We start from the raw sequence: 5696 nt of genomic DNA on the forward strand, positions 1-5696 counted from the left end.
GGGCTATTTTAATAATAAGAGGAGGGTGGAGAGGGAAAGAGAGTGAGTGAAAGGAAAAGAAGATGAAGAAAGAGAGAGAGACAGAAAGGAAGAAAGAGGGACAGAATGAGAGACTGAAAGAAAGAGAAGGAAAAAGAATGAGAAAGAAGGAAAAGAAGAGAAATAAAATAGAGAAAGAATCATGGGAGGATGAAGGGAGTTAGGAAAAAGGAAGGAAAGAAGAGGAAGGTGGAAACAGGAAAGGGGAGAAGGGGAGAAGGGGAAAAGAAAGAGGATAAAAGGGGAAAGGAGAAAGAAAAGCAGGACACTCCTAGAAAGGAAAAGCAGAGCCGCAGTGAGAAGTCACCTCCCTGGGTCTGGTGATGCAGACCGGGAAATGAGAAGTGCTGAGGCTGCAGTGCCGAATCCTTTACTATCCTTGCTCATGTACACACAGATCAGAAGAGCCTTCAGATGATGCAGATAGAAAGTAAAGCACCTACAATGCAGTCAGAAACCTTTTGTGGAATGAAGAATCCCACCTTTTCATTTCTGCACACAGACAGAAGGTGAAGATGGTTTGGGTGCTGGGGCAGAATCTCAGACACTGAAGGACTGATAAGCTCTGCATCTAATTGCAAGCTACGCAGCCAGATGGCCACAAATGTGATTAGCACAGAGAGTGGATTTGTCTGGTCTAAGTATGAGCATCTGGATAGGTGGAGTGACTTGGACAAAGGTGCAGGGAATCTCATAACAACTGCAGTGAGGTGTCCCCAGAAGTTAAATGGCTCAGCAGCTCCATAACTACCTGCCCCATGAGCTGGGTTAACCTCCCAGCTTTGGGAGAAGCAAAGTCAAGCAACACCCTGGAGGGGCAGAGCAGAAAAGGGCAGGAAACAAAGAGAAAGCTGGTGACAAACAGCTCATTCTCTTCTCTCAAAGGCTTTTCTGCGTAACTTTGACTGTAGCAACAGGAAATCTCTGTATTAATGTATTCCTACCACCAAGCACATGAGGGGCCTGTGTGTCTCTAGAGTGCCTACAATGAATCATTTGTTGTCCTTCCTCATGCTTTCCAGTAGGAAGAAGCTACACATTTGACCTTATAAAAAGCAGCAACTTGCCCAGCAAGATGTGGCCAGAAGTAGCCCAACTCTTGCTGGCAGCCTCAAATAAGCTGGAGAGCAATGGGCTGCTGCTGTGCTGCTGAGTGCTGTATCAGCATTTCCAGATGAAACTACTGCTTTCAAGGCTGCTATGAAAGAGCCAAGAAAGAAAATACACAGTCTGCTTGAGACAAAAGTAATCTGCCCCCCAAATACTACTTGCTTAAATATATATAAAAACTATACAGCAAATTTTGGTCAGCAGTACTTTAATGATTAGAACTCAACATTCTTTTTTTTTTTTCTTTTTTTTTTTTTTTTACAAGATCTTTTTTCTCATGAGAATTGGACTCACAGAGTCATAGAATTATTTAAGGCTGAAAAGACCTCTAAGATTATCTAATCCAACTATTCATCTACCATCAGTACTGCCCAATAAAACTTGTCACTAAGTACTGCATCAACCCTTTCCTTAAACAACTCCAGGGATGGTGACTCCACCTCCTCCTTGGGAGCCTGTTCCAATGCCTGACCACTCTTTCTCAGAAGAAATTGCTTGAGGAATTCTTTAGGGAATTCAGCACATAATGTTAAAACCTATTCAAGTCATGTGTGTATTCCTAGATGCTGGGATGCTGCTGAAAATTGGGTCTGTGCACTGTGACTAGCTACAGTTTCTCACTTGGGCATAGCAAAGCTGCCCATTCAACAAACCTGTCAGAAGCAGACAGATATTGCATGTAAATATTAAACTAATAGTGGCCTGCAAGTGTAGCAAGCATACAGAAGGGGAATAAAGGCCACCAACTTGCCCTCTGTACAATGACCCAACTTTGGGGTCAAGATCCAAGAAAGGACATACATGCCTGAGGACCTTGCTCATCCTTGCTGAGGGCTGACAAGCACAGGAGCAGTGCACAGGCACAGGCTCTGAACCTGAACATCTCATGTTTCATGCAATCTCACTGAAAATATTTTGATTTATGGTCTCAATTATCCGTTAACTGAAATCCCACATCTCAGATATCATGAAATTAACCAATGATGAATAAGAAGCTGTGCTGCTGAAGCACTTTGTAGAGTGATTCATACTAAATAAGAGAATGTGTAGCCAATATAATAGTTTGCCAGATTAACACATGCCTTGTTGAATTGTAAATACTCTTATTTGTGGGTGCTGCTTTGGAAACATCATTGCATTCAGTAATTAGCTAAGTGTGAGAAAAATAAAATTAAAAAAAAAAAGAAGAAGAAGAATTTGGGGTACGAGTGGGTCTTGTGCCCTATTGAAGCCTGAAGGAGAATTTAAAGATTTAATTACAGCTAATGAGAGCATATTTCAAAGCTGCAAAGCTCTACTTGCAGCCTAATAGTGCACAGAAGGGAACAGTGAAGTGCGATTCTCTCTTGGGGTCTTGAAGCACACTGATCTGGGAACACGTTCAAAACCCAAAAGGAAGTAGAGAGTGATCCAGAAGTCAAAGGGCAAAGGTGAATCCTGCCATGAGGTGGTCACTTGTTTTCCAGTTTCTGCATGTTGAAATCCCTCTGTATTACGACAGAATTACCACACCTGGCCAAGCTTATGGTGAGCAGATAATCTGAACAAATATCCTCCAAAGATCCAATATGGCTTGCAGAGACTGTTTATTTATGGAATATTGATGTGGCACTGATGACAACTGCTACGGAGCAAAGACCTCTGTAACATGGTGGGGAGGTGACTGGGGCATGCACGGCAGCCTGGCCCATGTGTTGACTATGCCAAAACCCCAAGGTTAGAAGTTCCAGTTGTGTTTCCCTCCATTTGTATTTTCTTCCTCTTGCTACTGTATTTTGTATTCTCGTGATATTTTTAAGTCCTCAGGCTCCAATTTGGGTACAAACAAGACAATCAGATGTTTGCAAACCTCCACACTGAGCTTTCAACTGGTATAAGATAAGGGTTGGCATCTCCGTAAGATCAGAGACCAGCTCATACTGAAACCTCTCTCAAAATAGTTCTTATCAGTCGTTTCCACAGACTGTGGACATTCCTCTTACTAGGCAACTGTGGGATACATCAAGATGTTTCCTTCTCACTGTGCATGTAAAGAAAGCCCGAAGCACGAAGGATGTCATTAAGAGAGAACACAGTAGGTGAGGGTATCAGAGGTCTGGATTGCTCTTGATGCCCTACGAACAGGTTGCCCAGAAAGGCTGTGGGTGCCCCCTCCCTGGAGGTGTTCAAGGCCAGCCTAGATGATGTTGTGAGCAACCTCATCTAGAGGGAGGTGTCCCTGCCTACAGCAGGGGGTTGGAACTAGATGACGTTAATGGTCCCTTCCAACCCAGACCATTCCTTGATCCTATTCTGTGATTGTAAATGTGAACAAGCTGCTTATACAAACCTCCTTGTTGGAAAAAGGGAAATGTAAAGTGCAGCCAGGATTAGTGCTGTTCTTCACGATCCTTGTGTTTATTTCAGAGCACTCTAAAATCACAGACTCAGAGTTTGAAATCTGTGTGTGAAGCTCCATCTTCCAGAGTTTCAGTGTGCTGTAAGGCAACATGTAGGTTTGGAAACTCTGGGAAAAATCATTCTGACTGTGATTCCAAAACAGGGCTACCCAAACAATCTAAACAAATGTGTGTGCTGTAACTAGCAGAAGGCTGTATTAAAGGGAGGCAGCCCTCCACTACTCATATTGTGTTTTAGACATCTATTCACTGACATCAGTTCTTTGCTGCTATGAAGTGTTAGTTGCTTTGATCCCAGCAGAGGGAATTTAGGACATACCTTTTTTTTGAAGCTTCCATCATTGGCCAGCTTGGATGTCCCTGTATGTTGAAAATTGTCTCTAATCAGTTACCTAGTAAAATGAAAAGGATCTGCCTACGTGCTCAGCAGCTGGTGCGCACGTAATTAGCTGCCCGACCTCGGTCGCTGTATATGGAGGTTAAACACAAGAGCGGATATGAACTTTGGACACTCATCAAAGATATACTTGTTAACACCAGAAATGTTTAGAAAGGATATAAACATAACTGCGAGGAAGGCCAGAGAGAGGAGTCCTAAAACCTCTACTCCCATAAAGACCTCATCCAAATGAGTGCTACCCAAAGGGTCCATGACATGAGTTTTATTGCTCCCATGTACTTGTTTTGCATTTGAAGCTACTTTACTGAAGAGTTGCTTTTCACACTGAAGCTGACTCAGGAGCAGGCAACACTGAGAGAACTGCATGACTGCCATTTTCCTGCATGCGCTTTACTGCTGTCAAATAGTTTTTCTGCCCATTTGTTAGGTCCTTCCAACAATTTTCAGCTTCTGCTGGAATACATGCAGAGTTGGGTCTCATATTTACGAGAGCCAGGTGGTATGCAGAGTTTCAGTTGCACTGTTAATGATGAACAAGAGCAGCAGCCCTCAGCCTCTGTAGGCAGGGTAACACAAAGCTGAGAGCTGGTCAGTGTTTAAGGGTATGGGTGAAGAGTCTTAGTGTCAGAAAAAAATAGAAAAAATATCTATGAGTTCCCTTCTGTTTTCTAATCTGCTGCATTTTATTAAATTTAGAACTAACAAAATAATGAAAAAAAAATGAGACTAGGAATTAGGCATTTTTTATTATATATATTAATATATATATGATATACATTAATGTATACATTATTATGTATTTTATTATTTTATTACTTATAATATCACTAAAACAAATGTTTGCTTACATGAAGAAACCTTCTGGACTCCCATTTCCACTTGTTCCTTCTGCTAAGGGGTTCTTGCCTTTCAATCCTCCTTCCCTAGGAAGAAGGAAATCAATGTGAGCAATAAACTCTCCCAGTAACTCCAGTAATGGGAATCAAACAAAGTAATGCTGTTCTGAATGACTATGGGATAAGAAAGTGGACAAATGTTTTAGTCTGATATGTTTCAAAGCCTAAAAGCTCTTCCTTCAACAAACTCTGTGTCTTCCACAATTGTCTTTATCTCATCCTTCATCCACACAGAGGAAGGAGTGCCAGGCCCAGTGCTTCCCATGAGCACACATCATTATTGTTAATGTACCACATCCCTCATTATGCTTCCACATACAATGAGGGGTTGACGTGATGCTCTGTGTGTCCGTTCTCCTCTGACATCAGCTCCAGGCACTTCCACCAGCACCAGCCCCACCTTGAACATCTCCAGCTCTGCAAGAAACATGAACAATGTCCTGCAACAACTCACGTCGCTTCCCATTCCAGTTGTAATCTAAATACTGTATAAAATAAACAGGTTGTGCCTTATATCGTCACCACATCACTGTGTCCAGAATCAGTTCTTACGATGGGAAAACTCCCATGAAGTCAGAGAGAGTTTGCTATGAGTGAGGCTCTGGGATGTGAGGACAAAAAGGAAGTTTCAGTCACCAGCACTTCAGGACATACCCGAAGGGGGGAAAGTCCAGGGAAGTGATGAAAAGTGTTTTTTTACCTGAACGGGCCTGACCCCACAGGGAAAGGATAAAATCTGACACAGCAAAGTGGTCACCCTTAGCCAGAATTGAAATGGATCAGCTGCAGAGATAAGGTCAGCTTGTGTGGCCTTTGATCTCCCAGTTACCTCACTGGCGAGGGTGTGTTGAA

At 42.6% G+C, this 5696-nt stretch overlaps 1 long non-coding RNA gene across 1 annotated transcript; it reads right to left on the bottom strand.

Annotated features, from left to right (window-relative positions):
• Positions 1 to 3867: 3867 nt before the first annotated feature.
• LOC146758414 (uncharacterized) lies at positions 3868 to 5465 on the bottom strand. Its single transcript, XR_014934686.1, has 3 exons — positions 5164 to 5465; positions 4797 to 4871; positions 3868 to 3940 (listed from the first exon to the last, which is right to left on the bottom strand). It is a non-coding gene; the product is annotated as an uncharacterized LOC146758414 (long non-coding RNA).
• Between the last annotated feature and the right edge of the window lie 231 nt (positions 5466 to 5696).

Source organism: Coturnix japonica, chromosome 15 (genome assembly GCF_054131305.1).
Source record: "Coturnix japonica strain WE chromosome 15, WE-NBRP24, whole genome shotgun sequence".
NCBI lineage: Eukaryota > Metazoa > Chordata > Aves > Galliformes > Phasianidae > Coturnix > Coturnix japonica.